Source organism: Paramormyrops kingsleyae, chromosome 21 (assembly GCF_048594095.1).
Source record: "Paramormyrops kingsleyae isolate MSU_618 chromosome 21, PKINGS_0.4, whole genome shotgun sequence".
NCBI lineage: Eukaryota > Metazoa > Chordata > Actinopteri > Osteoglossiformes > Mormyridae > Paramormyrops > Paramormyrops kingsleyae.
The window spans coordinates 20,585,606-20,604,904 of NC_132817.1; the positions used below are offsets into that span (position 1 = coordinate 20,585,606).

General features: G+C 42.3%; 1 protein-coding gene across 5 annotated transcripts in view; it reads left to right on the plus strand.

Annotated features, from left to right (window-relative positions):
• Window positions 1–19,299, plus strand: part of LOC111840992 (complement factor H-like) — an 88,067-nt gene that overhangs the window by 20,262 nt on the left and 48,506 nt on the right. The window contains exon 1 of one of the 5 annotated variants that reach the window (XM_072704325.1): window positions 13,589–13,696. The exons of the other annotated variants lie outside the window; for them this stretch is intronic. The gene's annotated coding sequence lies outside the window, so the exon portion shown is untranslated. Of the gene's footprint in view, window positions 1–13,588; window positions 13,697–19,299 lie in introns of those variants that run through there. 5 annotated transcript variants of the gene reach the window in all.

Genomic DNA, 19,299 nt, shown 5'->3' on the forward strand with positions numbered 1-19,299 from the left:
CTAAAAAGATGCAGGCATGTACTGTAATAACAATTTCTCAAATAAACAAAGGTTAAAGAACACTGATAAAAGGGAGGCAGATTAACTGGGTCAATGCTAAAACCCAGAAATACAGCACACTGATTGCTTGATTAATTTGAATCTTAATTTATTAGTTCTCGGTGATATGATCTTTTAAGTCTATAATAAGCGTAAACTTGAAAACACATCAAATTTATCCCAGAACAGTCATGATATGAATTTTTTATTCAGTCACAAAGATAATTCCTAAACAAATAAATTATCTTAAAATTATATTTGCAGAGGATGTGAAATTGGTGGCAGTTGAGCCTTGACCTGTTTTGAATTGTGAAATCCTTAATTCAGGGACCACTAATTAATTTGTTCAATGCATCACTTCAAAACATCAAGGGCTTCAAATCAACAATCACAGCACTAGTGAGTCCCTAGAGACGGAATTATTTTCTGGTTCAAATGCAAAAAAAGGTATGAATGAGCTAATTTTGTCAGTCATTTTAGAAGTTGCCAGAAATTTATGATGTTAAAAATTCCAAAGTTCAAATCCGAAGGGAAATGGTCGGCCAAAATCACATATGTCACGGAATACCAGCAGCGAAATCCAATCCAGCTCTCTAATTCATTCGCAATGTCGTCCAGTGTGATGCACAGTCCATATTTGCAGAGATGTAGTACTCCTCTGGAAAATGGACAAACCCTGAGTTAATATTGATTTTTACAACTTTCCGTGTGGCTGTTTAAGATTTCCCTGACAACCCAGAGCTGCATTTTCCTGGATGTTTTGCTTTACAGATTAACAAATTCTACAAATGAGCAAAGACTGCTAACACAGGTGGGAGGAGGGGGGCAGCAAACAGAGCCTGACAACGTAGCTGCTTTTCTTAAATGGCTCGGAAACTGCATTTTCAGGACCTTCGTTTTATCTCGTAGCTGCAAAGTCACTGCATCATGCAGTTTATTCCGAGTGACTTGCGGGCTCATAATTTCATTCGACTGAATGAGACCACGCAATTCATCACAGTCGCGTATAACGCCGAATGTGGAACTGAGCCATATATACTAATTTATAATATACTCCGTGCAGTTGGCTGGATGAATGACTGAAGGTATTTGTCGAGTCAGCGACGGCGGAGCATCAAAACCGAAATCCTTACATATTTATTTCGCTGTCATGATTATGCAACGAGACGTCAGGCCCGAAATGCTGTGTCCAAACATTTCCATCACCATCCCCCGACCAAATAAATTGCAGGTTGGATAGGAGGCGAGAGGGATGCAATTCCTGTGTGCCCTCATCGCAATGCATTGGAATTTCCAACCTTGACTCCCTGTGTTATCTGACAGCTCTTGTGTCCCCCTGTCACATGCGTGCCTCCCTGCCCTTCCATCATGTCACACAGCATAGCTTCATCTGCGAGGTTAATGACCTCTGCTCCTGCTGATTTAAGTTAAATAAGCAGGGGTCTGCATAATAATAATAATAATAATAATAAACGTCCAGTCATTGAGTCCCTTGATTGTCAGGACCACATCAATTTAGTGTCTCCGTGACATGGTTGTGACATTGAAAACACAATGTTGTTTGCTGAGAAATCAGCCTGTCTGCTGCATTGCACTTGGATTGCTTTTTACGGGTGATAGATTTCCCATACGCCTATATACTGGATATCATTAAATCAATTAAAATGAAGAAACATCCAACAATCTATAGCACTTCTCCAGTGCAGGGTTGCAGTGAGTTTATCCCAGAAAGGGCAGGCCTTGGGTCCTTAGAGCAGGCCTGCCCACCCCTGCTCCTGACACAGAAAATCAGGCCCTTCCACATAGCTGGCTCTAATACTGCGATGCTATTGAAGGTCCTGATTATCTGTATCAGGTGTGTTAAATTAGGGCTTCAGCTAAGCTCTGTAGGGTGGTAGATGTGTAGGAGTTGAGTTGGGCAGCCCAACACAGGCTGCAAACTCACTCTGCAGGGAGTGTAGAGGTGCTATTTTGCAAAAGCACTTGTTTTTTGACCCATGTGAACATGAAGAAAGCATGAAAACTCATGCAAATGAACTGGAGATAAGAAATGAACCTCTGAATCTGAGTCAGGAAGCTAGAGAGAGACCCACTGAGCTACATGCTGACCGTCGAAAGAAAACAGATTTAGCAAAATTAGACCCTGCGGCCTTAGGAGCCTGACAGGGATATGAATGACTTTAGTCTGTCTGAGTTCCATTACTTGCTGACATGCCAGCAAAGGCAATGATTTATAAGTCCGTGGGGGTTTTATTATCTATTTTCTCACTGTTGCATACCGATTGACATGCAATTACTGCAAGCATGATCTGCAAAAGGAATTTAATGGCTCGAAACATTCCCTTGCTTGCTTTATGCATTGCAATGGGACCCCAAATGCCGGTGAGCAAAATTAATCCACGAATAGGAAAAACGCAGGCAGGCTCTCTCCCAACACACCATGATAACACACACCTGATGGTGGCTGACAAGAAGTGCAGTGTGAGCGCGACTCTGCACTCAGGTTTCAAAATGTCAGCCCAGATTCCCTGTTCCTCACATACGATTGTTGGTTCCACCAGAGACCTGCGACTCGCGGTTAGCTGAATCCGTGTCTCCAGATTGCCCATAGTGTGACATTGGATGTGTGAGCAGAACTGGATCACTGGATGGAACTGGAGTTTAGGGACCCTAGGCAGTGCCATAGCTATAAATAATTTTTTTTGGAGGGGGGGACACTGGTAGATTTCACTGACAAGGGGGCTCCCCCTGGGTGGATGTCACCGATCGGGTGGGGGGGTGGGGGGGGCTGATCTGTACAGGGACTCTGTTTGGGCCCTCAGTCAGGCCCTCTGCAGCTGGTTAATTTGCCTAAGCCTAGATCTGGCCCAGTGTGTCAGTGGATTATATTTATATTACATTGTGGGGACCAAATGTTCAATGTAATAAAAACCTGTTATTTTGATGTTGTGGGGACCATTTTTCAGGTCCCCACAAAGATTTTATTTGGTTGGTTATGGTTAGGGCTGGATAGGGTGGGTGGGTGTGTGTGTGTGTGTGTGTGTGTGTGTGTGTGTGTGTGTGTGTGTGTGTGTGTGTGTGTGTGTGTGTGTGTGTGTGCGTGCGTGCGTGCGTGTGTGTGTGTGCGTGTGTGTGCACGTGTGAGAGAGAGAGAATGTCTGTGATCTGTGATGGTCTGGCACAGCACCCTAAGTGTTTCCCAGCCTTGTCCCCAAACACTGTCTTTGATTGGTTCAAAGTCCCCCCCCCCCCGATCCTATGTTATAAAAGGGGTTAGATGAATAGATAGATGGCTGGATGGGTGTGTTATATTTGCAAGCAAATCTCATAATTTTATTTTCGTGCGTTTGCTTAGGAAGTATTTATACTCCAAATCTGCAAGCATTGCTTGCTACTTTAATACATATAAATAAATATATATATATATATATATATATTTTTAGTTTGCGTTACTTTATATAGCTGGGTATTTCTATTTAAGCACCTTGTTTAATATGCATTTCTTCAAAATATGTGGCACTAATTACTGTAGTTAAGGCACCAAGTTTATCATTACAAAAATATAATTAAAAATAATAAATTAATATCCAAAAAGGAGGTAAGGGGAATACCGATTTGCCCTACCTTTCCCAGTCAGTTGTTGCTGGGGAATACCGATTTGCTCTACCTTTCCCAGTCAGTTGTTGCTGGGGAATACCGATTTGCCCTACCTTTCCCAGTCAGTTGTTGCTGGGGAATACCGATTTGCCCTACCTTTCCCAGTCAGTTGTTGCTGGGGAATACCGATTTGCCCTACCTTTCCCAGTCAGTTGTTGCTGGGGAATACCCAGCCTCAGTGAAACCCGCGCACTAAATTGCACTGTGAAATTGCCACACGGAACTGATGCATTGCAAGGCGCCGTGTCGAATGTGGTCGATCGCACTTAACAGCGGTTATAAATAATTGAAGCTTAATTTAAACGAGCGAGGGGGGGTGACACCGCGGCTGCTGAAGCTCTGTTAACTTTAAATGTATGTAACAGGTGCCTCTCCAGCACTTCGACCCCTTGAGCAGTAATTGCTTCTGCTGCAGTCGGCCGCTGCTCTTGACTGCTCAGCTATTCTCAGACAGCTGACACTAAGACTATACACCGTTTCCAGGTTGAAATAAAGTACACTGCTAAGTAATATAGTTCAGCACACACACTCTCATTTCCGTCACATTCGGTACATTAACGAAAGAATGACAAATGGTTTGGCGGGGGGGGGGGGGGGGAGAGAGAAAAAGACCTGTTCTGATTTTTCACAATGTCATTTCTATCAGTGGTCTGGCTCTCTGGATTTTCTCTTCATTAGAGTCAGCAGCTCTGTCCAATTTTGAGTTTTACAGCTCAGCGGGTTATAATTGTCATGGTTTGGTTCTGGACCTGGTCAGCCCCCCTTTTCCCCCTGTGGGGAGGTCTCTGCGTCCATTGACCTTAACCCATTCTGGTGCTGCATATAACTGCCAGGGGTTTAGACTCGTACTGACAGACACGGCTCCGATGTGTGTCATTATCAGCGTTTTTCACCATTATTTTAATGGTTTCAGAGAGATGAGCTACCAGGGTGGCTGGGACTGATACAGATGAGTGATAGAACCTGAATGGATCATATCACCACAGTTTGTCTGCTCTCTGGGCCTGTGACAAGAGCCACTGAAGAGTTTGTTTTCAGAAAAGAACAAATCAATTACGCTGCGATTTTTATATGAAATTCCTGCCAGGCCTGCATTGTGGTCTATGATGCAAGTAGTTTTTTGTATATTTTTTTTATTTCTATGTATCGATTGGTGCCATCTGTCTCTCAGTTCGTTTTGCTATATATGGGTGTCTTCTGCACTTTTGACAGGAACATGAAGCAGAACCGCCATTTTCTTGAGATGTGTGTTCCTTATGTTCCCTGCTTCTTTTCCATGCTTTTTTTATCCTGCTGAAGCAGCGAATTCCCATTTGTGGTTTATTTCGCAAAGTTGTGTCTTCTCCTCCCTTCCCTTCACCACACCACCCTATCCCCGATTCCCAGTCGTCCCTGAAAGGGGAATGTTGGCAAAATAACTCTCTGTCCAATGTACAATCTGTATCAGTGTCACATGACAGAGTCCCCCAGCCTTTCCCACAATCCCTCTTGCCTTACTGTACACATTGAAGCATGTTTGCTGTATTGATTGTGAACACATGGGCCGAAATGTCAGATTTATTTGTGTGCGTCCATGTGTGAGTGTCACACGCTATGCCTGTGTAAGTGTGAATTGAAAAGAACCATCTAGATGATTGTGGAACCTCCTTGTGAGGTAAGTACTGCATATCTATACATTTCCACTGTGAAATGCATGTTAATTGCCATTTTAATGACAAATATATATATATTATGTGTTTATAAGGACTCAATCATTTTGCTGCATCATAATTAGTGTTTTGCACATCCTTCGTGTTTTGCACATCCTTCACGTTTTGGTAAATGGACTGCATTTATATAGCGCTTTTCTACTCCTACCAGTACTCAAAGCGCTTTACAATACATGCCTCACATTCACCATCCACACTCACATTCACACACCGGTGGCAGAGGCTGCCATGCAAGGCACCAACCTGCACTCCGGGAGCAATTTGGGGTTCAGTGTCTTGCTCAAGGACACTTTGATACCTTCCAGTTGCCGAACGATAGCACTACCTCCTGCGCCACCATCTTCCCCATCATTCACATTTTGCACATCCTTCACTGCAGGTGTTATTTATAATATATGTCTATATCCATCCATTTTCTAAACCTGCCTTTCCCTATGCATGGAGCCTCTCCTGTTAGCCATAGAGGAAAGGCAGGGAATAACCCGGCACAGGACGCCTACCTATTGCAGAGACACATGTCTGTACCTTCTTATAAGTACTAACAATAATTTTGCTGCATTTGTAGCAGTTATTAAATGAAATTCCACTGCGTCCTACATTGGGCTGGTGTCTTACTGGCACGAACCGTTTGTATAACACAGCTCTAAGAAAAACACATTACGGCTCAGGTTCCAGCCTGATTCGGGTTATTTAGAAGCCGCCCCACGCAAACTGTGCCTAAATATATTGGTCTTCCTTATCAAAGGGTCCATAATCCTGCAGCCACGGTGCCTCTCTGTGTCAGTGTAATTACTCTGTACCGTTAGGTATGGGGCTGAAATACCGCGTCTAATGCACATATCTTAATTAAATCAATAATAGTGGTTTGTATTCATTACAAAGTGCTGATTGTGTTTAAATACTTTTGAAATTACTTAGATATTTTTAGATTTTGTTTCTCTCAAACGACCTTCAGTTTCCAATCTTCCCTTCAGTAGTAATTAGCAGCTGTACTGCATTCCCATGAGATGACGCAACATTCAAGGGGAAACATTCGATTCCGTTTTTGGTTTTTTGTTTTTTTCTCACACCCCCGTTTCCATTGCCCTGTTAAGTGGCAGGTGCATTAAAATCCGGCGTAACGGATGATAATTAGTGCGGCCGCACTAAAAACTTCAAAAGGCCTTGCGCGCCGTCGGTGCCGGCGTATTTACTTCCCGAGTTTCTCCGCTAAGTTTCCCTGTCCCCCGGATGTGCCGTCAAGCTGTCTGGGGAGAGCCAGCAGACATAATTCAAATGTGAGATCAAACAGTGTCTCGACAGAGGCCCCCACAGACACACTTGTCTGACATGCGACTGCAGAACCGTTTTAATAAATTTTTGTGTACATCTGGATGTAAAGGGCCAAACCACAAAAGAAGTCAATGAATAAAAATAATTTAATTTGAAACTATTTTCCCCGTGATACGTACAAGTGGTGGTTATTCTTATTAATGAACTATTCCTGTCCTCTGCATATTCCTCTCACACCAACCGCTTGCATGTCCTCTCACCACATCCATAAGCCTCCTCTTTGGCCATCCTCTTTCACACCTGCATGTCCTCTCTCACTACCTCCTCTTAGACCTGCCTCTTCCACACCAACCTCCTCTGTACGTCTCGAAATCAGCACAATCTCGCCTCTGGCTTTGTCTCCATCGTCCAACCTGAGCCGTCCCTCCAATATACTCATTCCTGAAGTTTTTTTATTAACCCAAGATGAAATGTAGCATTGCAAAGGATTCCTGTAAAAGTTCAAACAAACAGGATAAATATTTAAACCAATTTTATTTTTAAAATCTCTTCTGTTAAGCATTGGCAGTGTAAGCTTTCTGAATAATCACATGCAGATACTGGATAGGTCAGTGTTTAGAGGATATCGCCAAAAACTATAGGTGATACGGCCCCATCGGACATGCAACCTAAAAATATGTTGTTCCCTGTAGAGTCCCAGCTAGTGTCCCCTCGAGCAAAGAACTGGTTCAGTGAAATATCTGTCGTCAGCCATGCAACAAAGTGCGATGATATTGAGTTCTTAGTCTCAAACAAGAAATCTGCTTTCCTATGATGCACTCAATAACACAGCTTATTATTGTGTGTGCAGAATGTATGTGCTGGCAGGGATCATGCTTTCACACACAATCTGAATTGATGAATTGAAGCAGTACCTCTGTCCTCTGAAGTCCCCTTAGAGTGTGTGCATGGCTTTGTTCTTTAATAGGTTGTCTGCTATGTAATTGCCTAAATAAATTCATCCTATGAAATCAATTTCAATCCATCTTCTTGCGTGGGATCTGGGCAAGGGGGGGGAGGCTGAGGGATATCCAAGGAAACATAGGGCACGCGGCTGGGGTACACCCTGTACAGGATGCCAGTCTATCACAGGGCACGCGGCTAGGGTACACCCTGGATGGGATGCCAGTCTATCACAGGGCACAGGGCACGCGGCTGGGGTACACCCTGTACAGGATGCCAGTCTATCACAGGGCACACGGCTGGGGTACACCCTGTACAGGATGCCAGTCTATCACAGGGCACAGGGCACGCGGCTGGGGTACACCCTGGATGGGATGCCAGTCTATCACAGGGCACGCGGCTGGGGTACACCCTGTACAGGATGCCAGTCTATCACAGGGCACAGGGCACGCGGCTGGGGTACACCCTGGATGGGATGCCAGTCTATCACAGGGCACAGGGCTGGGGTACACCCTGTACAGGATGCCAGTCTCTATCACAGGGCACAGGGCACGCGGCTGGGGTACACCCTGGATGGGATGCCAGTCTATCACAGGGCACGCGGCTGGGGTACACCCTGGGTGGGATGCCAGTCTATCACAGGGCACGCGGCTGGGATACACCCTGGATGGGATGCCAGTCTATCACAGGGCACAGGGCACGCGGCTGGGGTACACCCTGGACTGGGGGGGGGGAACCACTATGCCCAAAGGAAAGCAGTTTGCAGGGACTTCTTGAGGGGCAGGTGCTGGAAGGTTTAGAAAGAGGGCACCGAGTACCTTTAAGGCCAACACAAGGTCACTTTAGTTTGGGCAAAATGGCCACATATTCAGAAATAAACATACATTCAGTATATGAATTACTGTGCAGTATTGTGCTTTGTGATGAAAAGTTAATAATACATATGAATCAATAACTTTGTGTATAAAACAGGAAAAAACAATAAAATGCTGTTCTCCCCATTCTCTATAAATTGTTTTGGATCAGCATTTAAAAGCAAAACTGGGTTTTATGAAACTGTGTCAGTATCTAGGATAGGACTGTTCCACTTTTTTCCTCATTAGGCCATAATTAACATTTTTATTTTCTATATTTCAAAGAGAAACAGAACTTGCAAAACAACACAAGAAATATTTCATTCTCTATTAAAATTCATTGGAACAATTCTTACAAGAGAGAAACTCAGCAATGTATAAAGTGTACCTGGCCTATATAGACTGCAAAGGTTACTGTGTGTGTGTGTGTGTGTGTGTGTGTGTGTGTGTGTGTGTGTGTGTGTGTGTGTGTGTGTGTGTGTTTGGTGGTGTGTGTGTGTGTGTGTGTGTGTGTGTGTGTGTTTGGTGTAGTGTGTCTATACATACATGCCTTTTCATCATTATTAACTTGCTGCACGTTTAGTACGTTTAGACTTACCTGACTGTGTATGACTTTGGTTTACATTAACGCTAAGGGAAAGTGTCTTTTATTCTAATAAAAAGCACACAACAACATTAACCAGACATGTTCAGGAATCGAATCTCATATAAATCATCTATGAAACTCCTCACGGTCTGATGCCAACTTTTGTTATTCTTAGGTTGAACCTGCCAGTAAACAATTATAGAACTCCAGTTCATATAATCTACATAATTCTATGTACACCTGTAGTGTAAATGAACATAATTAGCATCAGAATTACCCTGACCTTTTCTATACATAGCTGCAATCATTTGTGTGTGGTTAAGTAAACGTTAGAGGTCCATGTCATTATACCAGGAACAGGCAAAACCGGACTACTACAGTCAAACATGAAAGCTTTAGGGTTACTTTGCATATTATTCTTGGTGTTTGAAATTCAGAAAATAAGGAAAATGCAGCTTGGTTGGCAAGATGGTAAACCCGGCCAGACTGGAATTGGATTGGCACACACCATTCGGTTAAAACTTATCTCATGGTTGACTCTATGCGGCTCCACTGACACGGAGCTGTAGACTGTACTCAAGCTCACCTTGGGGGAACTTAAGTGTAGTAGAAGGTCCCAGTGTCCTATACATCACATGATGTGAGGCGTAGCTAATTTGGCAAATTAATTCCTCACATATGCAGCTATCGTTTAAATTCTCCCCTTGGCTAAAACAATTGGTCAGTTTGCCTCTATAGGGCAAAAACGAAAGGATCCTCGCTGGTTTTAGTGGTCTCCATTTATTTGTTTGTTTGTTTTTGTGGTTCTCCCATCTGAACAAATCAGCGGTTCTGATAAGCTTTGCGGAGGAATTCATTTACATCTCATGTGAAGATAATGATGCAAATCCATCATGAAAAAAGAAAACATTGTCCTCGCAATAATATTTCACAATGACTCTTTTGAACAAATGGGTTTCTGCACCCTGTAGGAATGCAAAACATACAATTGCTAACAAAGACAAATAATGTCATCTGGTGAATACATTTCTTCTAATATCCTCTTCCTATTGAGTCCATTAAGGCTTTCATCTCTGCTTTTAGTTTGAAGTCAGAATGACTTTGGATGGCATGCAAATAGGGAACATTGTTATGTCGCACGTAATGCACATGAAGAAGGGCAGGAGAAGACACCCAGGGAACGACAGAGGCTAAATTTGGCCTGTTCAGCTCCCCTCATCAATCAAAGAACAGACACCGATTGCAATAAATTACTAGCAGTAAAATAGTTAAGGGTACAGATCAATAGAGGGCTGAACTTTCCTGATACCCAGAGTTGATATATAGTACTGCAATTTATATACAACATAGCACCGGCCAGCCACATTCCGAATCACTGCTGATATTCACACGGATATTACTTCAACAGAGCTGCGGACACCATTCCTCTTGGGGCTAACGTGGCTGAGACAAGGTTAAAATTACATTCTCCAGGTGTTATAAGTGACGTCTCTCTGTGCCTTTTATTTTCTTCCCAAACGCTCGCCAACCCAACAAAAAATGAGTATGAACAACCTATAAAATAATCTTTTATCGATGTGCGTAATGGTAAAATCTACTGGGCAGCTCATAAGGAAGTATTTCTACTTCTGTTTAATTTAATTCACGTTCCATTTTTAAAACGCGTGGTCCCTAATGGAAGCAGCAGTGTCTTGCTTAGTGACTCTTTTTAAAGGGTAGCCCCTTGATTATAGGACTTCCAATATGAGTCTTTCCTCCTTAAATGTTCCCTCCGTGGCTAAAGCCAAAGTCTTCCGAACTGGCAGTGGGTAATATTCATTTGGCACATCCGAAGTGTCTTTCTGTCATTTGCATTCGCTGCTTCGCCATTAGTGCTGATGAATACCAATGTGTAAAGGTTTATTAAAGCCCTATTGCTGTGACTCATGAATATATTCTCAATTTGTCTCTCTAGCTGGGACTTCTGCTAATGTAGGTCCTCTGTCAGACACCCACTCGTTATTATCTGGCACCTTTATGCAGGGATGTTTGCACAGGTACCTGGAAGGCCTGGACGTGGGCAGACTTGAGGGTCTGCGACGGTCTACCATTGCCCCATTAATCCCCCCAATGTGCCCCCCACTCCCCCCATTAGTCTTAAGCACGACCCTCTCATGCATTAAGCATTTCCCGTTACTGTATCTCATTAGACTCTCCCCTGTACTGGCATCCATCTCTGTCTTTTTGCTGGAGGATAACGGATACCCAGGAAATGGGGTTCTAGGCCAGTGACACCTTCCGGAAAAGACAATGAGCACACTGTACCTCTTCAGGAAGGACCATGACTCCATCTGTGATGCAGTACACTGGAATAAACAACAGGCATATAACAATAATGTTCTTGCCGGATAGTGGATATTGAGGTGAGGAATTTAGTCCCATCGATCCGATCAAGACGGAGACACAACGTGATATGTCATGGAATGCCGTTGTCTGTGAAGGAGCGGGCAGCAGTGTCTGTGAAGGAGCGGGCAGCAGTGTCTGTGAAGGAGCGGGGCGCAGTGTCTGTGAAGGAGTGGCCCCTGAGGCTAAATCTTCAGAATAATGCCAAAGGCTTCCTGATAAAATCAGGCCAATCCGTGATGCAAATCCATGCACTGCACATCCCTGACTATTGAAAAACTTCAAAACTATGGCCTCAAAGTTTGCAAATAATGCATGGATGTAAAATTAATGATTAAATTTATACCAGGGAATTTCTTTGATAGCTAATGTTTGAGCTTTCGTTAAATTATGACCTGTGCCCTGACAGTTACCACAGCGGTTCTTTTATTAAGGAATCTAAAGACTTGTGCCTTTCATCTTTATAATTTCAGGCACCGGTTTCATATTTATATTTGGCTGTTCAGTTTAATGAAACATACTGTATATTATTAGTGAACCTGGCCATCACTTTTCTATGTTTTTGGCTGAATTGTATCCATGGCATAATCTGTCAGATGTCAAATCGATAGTGAAATTGTTCAGATAAAAATTAGTCTATATTCCCTTAAGTTCCATTCATTAAAATGAATTAAATCAAAATTTAAATAATGTATTTGCCAGCAGTTCACAGGCAAAATAATTTTGCATATTTTAAAAAGTCTTCACTTTTTGAAATTTCTTGATCATGACATTAACAGAATTGCTAGAGCATAAAGTGAGGGTGTGTACAAATGTGATCTCAATTTTGGTCTCAGAACTGCAGTTACATATAGACATGCAAACATACATACACACATACACACACACACACACACACACACACACACATACATACACGCACATACACACGCACATGCACATACATGCAGACACATACATACATACATGCACACATACACGCACACACATACATACATACATGCACACACACACGCGCATACATACACGCACATACATACATACATACATGCACACATACACGCACATACATACATACACATACACGCACATACACATGCACATACATGCAGACACATACATACATACATACATGCACACATACACGCACACACACATACATACATACATGCACACACACACGCGCATACATACATGCACACACACGCGCATACATACACGCACATACATACATACATGCACACATACACGCACACACACATACAAACGCACACACACACACACACACAGAAAGACTTCCTTCAGGCATAGAAATAGGACCATGTGACACAAGAATGGTCAGCAGAAAGCAGGGGACTTTACTGACAGGTTTACTGGGAAAAATGGTGAAGGTATGAGATCAAGTCTCACCACACGGTGCTTGAGCATCTGGGAACGTGCAAATCATCCAGTCGCGAGAAAAACAGAAGCCTGTTTTCTATGGGTGTTAGTAAGGCAGAGAAGAAGCGAATGATTATTCTTGTCACCTGACTTAGCCCCACCCCATAATGTCCACACCTCCCTCCTTACATAACCTCATTCGGCAGGTTAGCATGCAGTTCAGGTACTTTTCTCGTCACAGTCAAGGATTCCTGGATCCAGGGGCATCCTTTCCAACCACAACTCTAACATAAACCATTATATCTGTAAAGTGTGAATAGGGCTGATTTTCACATGTGAATAACAGAGCTTTTCCAAAGCTTGGCACTGATGTGTGGCCTTGAGTGAAAGGATTAGTATTCGGAGGAATAACGGCGGCCCTTTTCAGGATTTGAGTGATACTTTGCATCGGTAAATAGAGCCTTATAAACGCAGATCCTTCAAAAAATAGATAGAAGTACATTCTGAAAGGGAGCTAAATATTAACAATGACTTGTAGAAAATATGATTCACTAAGCCAGCCAGCCTTTGTGTATAAACAGCAATAGCATTTGCAGAGGTAGTCTCTGGCAAGGTAATTACACAAGCACAGACACTTAATATTCCACTCTGCCCCGTGCACCTCGCACAGTCACCAAGATTCTGCCAGTACTGCCTTTTTTTTGGGACGCATCTCATGTTCGTCACCCAGTGCCTCTTTGCCTTGAGAGCGTCATGTTGCGGTGAAACCTGTTTGTATAAAAACCGCTCTGTATTGGCAGCTGCCAGTGATGACTTCCAGAAGCTTCCGAGAAACAGAGAGCTTTCAGGGGATGGGCAGAACCACACAGATCGTGGTAAATATTTAATTGGGGAGGAAGCAAATTTTGTCATACAAAAACATTCCTAATCGTATTGTAAATGTTTGTAGCCATGTCTCTAGTGTCCTGTTTGAGATTTTAGTTTCAATATTTGATTCTCGATTGAGACTGTGTGCCTTTGGCGTTCTCTACTTGAACTGGGGGTGAATAAACATATTTTGAGTTATGCTGTAGATATTTTTCCTCACAGGAACTGTGTAAAGAACAAAGCAAACATTTGAATGTAAATAGTAATAAGTGAGATAAGGTTACAAAATAATGAACTTGTTTGTGCCGTCTTAAAGATTAGTGAATGGGCAATGTGGGCACGAATGTTATTTACGCCACGGCTGAAAGCGAGCTGGCAGATTTGGAATTTGTTTGGGCAAATGTTGGAAAGGGAAAGTGTGGTTATGCACTTTTTATGATCACTAAGTTCAAGTTGTATTGCTTTGTTCATTTTGAAATTATTTTCATTTCGTTGAAAGATCAGTTTTTATTTATGGTTTTGTCTGGAACAAAAAAGTACGTTTATACAAATATTGTCCATGGAAGTGCATACAAAAATTACTACCGTCTCAGCCATCCCATGACTTTTGTTTGGATTAAAAGGCCAATGCAAATGCAATGTAGGACACAGTTTTGTAGTTGTATCTGACTGCGTTCATCTTGCATGGTGTTGCAAGACCAGTGGGCCAGCATGGTAGGTAAATATGCTCGTATGAAGGGGTTGGCCAGTTGAAATTGAGGTTGATTCTTCCTGGGTTTGGGTTAATATGTAGACAGCTTTGGTAGTTTGGTGCTTTGATCAGACCACAAATCTCTATGCTCCATTAGTTGTACAGCCGTGTGAACAGTTCTGGTTTGTGCTCTTACCATTGATTATTTAAATTTCTATGCTAATAGGAGGAGATCTACGGAAAGGAAGTCTCTCTCAATATCCTAAGCCCTCAACTTGAATACTTGTCTGGTTTAATTATTCTTTTGTCCTCTCCAGCGTAATCATGATTCTTTTCATTTATTGTCGGGATATTGACATTTTTCTTTCCGACGAGCTACGGGCCTGAAATGTATTTTGAATATTCGACGCCTGAAGGGCACTCGCAGCTTCGTGTATCTGTCCCAGAGCAACTCCTACTCCAGCACGTCCAGAGCTATCAGGTGGAACCACACAGGCGGATGGTGCGAACTCAGTTCTGATCCGGCTTTGAGATTGCATTGATTCCTAATTAAAACCCAATCTCCCAAAGGAAGACACCACTATAATTAGGGCAGAACTTCGTTCTTGTTGATTGCATACATATTAATCAGGCTTACTGGGTACGAAAGCATAAAATGCAACTGATGCTGTACTTTCAAACCTATCCGTACAGCCAGAAACAGCTATTTATCCAGCATTATGATTCATTGTAATTCTTCTCTGATTTCCCCGTGATATCGCTACCACAGAGCACCAACAATGCACGTTTAAAAGCATATATACTCGCTCGGCAGAGATGCTTCCGTAAAGTCACATCATGTTAAAAGATTACACGCCTTTGAGATGCAAATCGGGATCAGAAGCACATTCACTAAGGATATTATTTCACTGTTTAGAAAGGGGAGCAGCCAAAGTGATGTTGCAGTTTCATTTGGAAAGTGTGGAAATCGGCAAGGAAAAAAATCAGCACTGACGTGTTAAGAGCACACTAGGCAATCATATAATTATAGTTATTATCATCAGACAGGGATGAAAATAAATTCCAACTTATTCAGTCTGGCAACATGTAGTTTACGCTACAGACCATCGTTTCACTTAGGACAATTTTTCTGCTACATAATAGAATTAGACTAAATGCAAGTAGAAGTCATTTTTTCTTGTTTGTTTGTTTGTTTATATTCGAAATTCCTGATTTTTCCAAACCATAACATTGTACCATCATGTAAAACACTTTCTGATTAGGATCAGATCCGCATTATATGCAAGCAAGCAGTTCTTTGGCTCAGCAAAGTGCCTGATATTCACTTGAGGAAAGACGACCCGCAGAAGGCTTCAGCGGCCGCTTTCAATCCACTCTGCAGCTTCTTTTTTTATTACTTTGCAATACTTGCCTGTTTGCTGGACCTGAAATCCCTCTTCTGAGAGCTTGCCTGTTTCCGAGAGGTTGTGATTAACAGCTGCTTTTGCACATTCTGTGTGTCAGAACGTCGGCTCCAGTCCGACTATCCATAACAATGAGTTTATTCTAGACAGCTGAGAACAGTAGAAGGTATTAGATACCACTAAAGACTGAATGGAGTAATAACCTTTCGCGTGTTCCGGAATGCATGAGCTGGGATTCTCAGCTGCATTTGCTGATGTGCTCATTTCAGCGCTGCTAAATGTCCCCTTTGTCAAAACTTGGTCCCCCGTCCTTCTCCCCTAAAGACTACTGAAGATAGAGCATTGTGTTGTTCTGTGACATGAAGTAAATATTGGGAGGCAGTATTAGGGGCAGCATAAATTTCACGGCCTCTGAATTCATGTGGATCCATTCTTATTTATAGATTTATTTCTTGCATGAAAAACATTTATGGTTATTTGTAGCTGAGGTTTAATTCCATCCATCCATTTTCTCTAACCGCGTGTCCCTTTCAGGGTGGGGGGGGGGGGGTCTGGAGCTAACAACTCAGGATGGGGCACCAACCCATTGCAGTTGAGATTTAACTGTATAGTTGATTTTGCTTTTTATACTGTAATCCTACATTTCTTTCTAAAACATTTATTTTTTTCCATTGTAAATAGCACATTATCCTTTTAGTCATGTATGATATTTGTTGATAGTAGTAGTACTAATACTACTCGTTCAAATTCAGCTATCTTGTTCATTATCTTATCTATGCCTGTACGCCACGTAAATTTGATAGGTTGAAAACAAAATCGAAATAACAGATAGACCTTTATATAACGGCAATCGACCCAATGTTATCGGCTATGCAAGTCGGCCACCAGATCAAAGGGAATTTCCTCTGGCAAAGCCATGGACAATGATGACTGCAGCCCACGCTCAGCAAAGAGAACTTTTCTGCTTTTCGGACTCGCATCCAACTTTTCACGCCGTTGTCTCCAGTTCAAAGGCAAAATGGCTTCTTTCCGTTGGCTCACGCAGAAGCGGTCAAAGACTGCTACAGTTGACCTTCATCTCTGCCAGCCAACCAACAAGGTCTCATATACAGTATTTCACTTTTACTGGTATGTCAGCTATTCAATTAAATTCAATCTACATTATTTTTCAAAAGCACCCTTCTTGGCATGCGTGGCCCAAAGGGTGTACATGCTTTAGCAAGAATTGAAAATAAATTAATTATGAGACACATTTTAACATCATTATTATTATTTCCATGGTACTCATAGTGGGAAAAATATCTCCGTGTCCAGCACTAAATTACTGGCAGCCAGAGATGGAGATTTCAGGTCCAGAGAGTACAAATCCAGACCAGGATTTTGTTTCTCCGAACCAGTTCAATACTCCGACTCTCTATACTCAACTGGCTGGTTGAAACAAAATCCTGGTCTGGATGTATACTCTCTGGTCCTGAAATCTCCACCTCTGCTGTCAACTTCCCCCCAACACACAAGCATGCTTAAAGACTTCCATACGTGTTGTTACAGCTGACGTTAATGTTGGCCTTTCACTGTGTCAGCCTGTAGCAGCCAGTAATGCCGTCAGCTAGTTCAGTGTTTTTGCCTGCTTCCGCTAATAATGCGCAAACCGACTGGAAGTGTAGTGATGGAAGGCACCATAACTCAACAGTTTACATACGAAAGGGTACTGCTGTATCATCGGTCGAGCGGGGAATTATATCGAAATCTCTGCCGTAAAATACGCGACTCTGGAAGAGCCACTCCAGCTGAATGCATTACCTGACCTATACATGTAAACAAAAATTAACTAGTATGGAGCGCTTCCCAAACTGAACAACGCTAAACAATGCATGGAAGAAAAAAAGAAAAATAACTTCTCTGCCTTTACAGACCTCACTCTTTTACATTCCATCCTTTCAGAGGAACAAAGGACTGGGAAGCCACGTGCTGCTGACAGCCGGTTGAATGTGTACGGCTGAGTTAAGCGCAAACGCCAGGCAAGGTGGAGGTCTGACAGTGCTTTCAAAGGTAACCCTCCCGGGGAAAGACCATTGCTGTCAGCGGACTTTCTTCTGGAGAAAAAGGGAAGGATAAACGGTTTTGAATGAGAAAGGAGGGCAGGCGTTTGAGAAACAGGCACAAAGGGTGCCTTTGCAAGGTTTCTTTTCTCCCAGCACAAAAGAATTGCCTTTATAGTGTGTAGGGATTAATTCAAATGAGAAAAATGTATTACCCTCAGCGAATACTCAAAGTGCAATGCTACATCACTATAAGAGCACTTTATGTACTATTTTTATATTAAATATTTTAAATATATAGGTTTCATCGCTCTCTAATACCCTACCCTGTCTCCTTTTTTATAACCAATAAAATCATCAAATTGTAATAACACTCACAATAGCTTATTTCGTCTAATAACCGCCGCTGCACTTACAATATACTCAGAGAATATGACCCTAACCTGAAATGACTTTGCACTTATTGCTTGCAAATGGCAAACTTGTAGTATCTTATTCAGTTTCAGCTGTCATCCTGGAACAGATAAGCTGTCAATCATTAAATTCATATTAGCAGCTGGCTGTCTTAGACACAAGTTTTTTCAATAATTGCTTGTTTAATTATTGTATAATCACTCTAAAACTCTTGCACACAATTTATTTAATTATGGATGAAATTTGGCAGTCTGTGGAAAAATACAGTGCCGTAATAGGTCTTGATGTCTCATAATGATTTTCATAATTGAAACTGCAAATTCAAGGAGGCAATATGAAATTCATCCAGAGCAGATTTTCTCACATAGCCTTGCAATATTGCAGTGTAGGTTGAGAACCTGCCTCTGGGTATTATTAGTGGATTCTGCCCGGATGGATCTTAGCCTGATGCTTAAGACACACACTCACCTAAACAGCTCTGATGATGCCATCTTGCATAAAAATGCACGGTGCCGGCATTTCCAGATACAAAACGAGACATTTTGCGCATTTAAAAAAAAATAATGGGACAAAAATGGGATCTTAGTACAGTTTCAGTCATAGAAGGAAGAACAGCAACAGAGGAATTTAAGCATTAGAGAGATGCTTCAAAGTGGTGGAGAGACTTTGCTTTTGTATATATTTTTATTTATTTAAAATATGTGATTTGTGTATGTTGTCATGTGCATGTGCGTGCGGGTCTCTCCAAGGCATGATAACACGTCAGTATTATAGGGCAACTACTAAAATCTTGAGTTATATATTTTTTTTATTGCACATGTTTATTGGCATGGAGGGCCTGGTTTTCTTGGTGCAGAAATTCTCCATTAGGTAAGGGGTGTGTGTGGCCCCCTTCCCACCCGACAGCCTCGCTGAGGCGTTTGACAGTTTGCCACACCGCTGTCCGTCCTTTTTTGTTCGGAAAGGGCCATGTCTTCTTACAGTCTGTCGGATCCCCCCCCCAGCTGTCACGATCTCCATGAAATAGGTTTGGGGTGACATGGTGCTCACCGCAGCTAATTCAC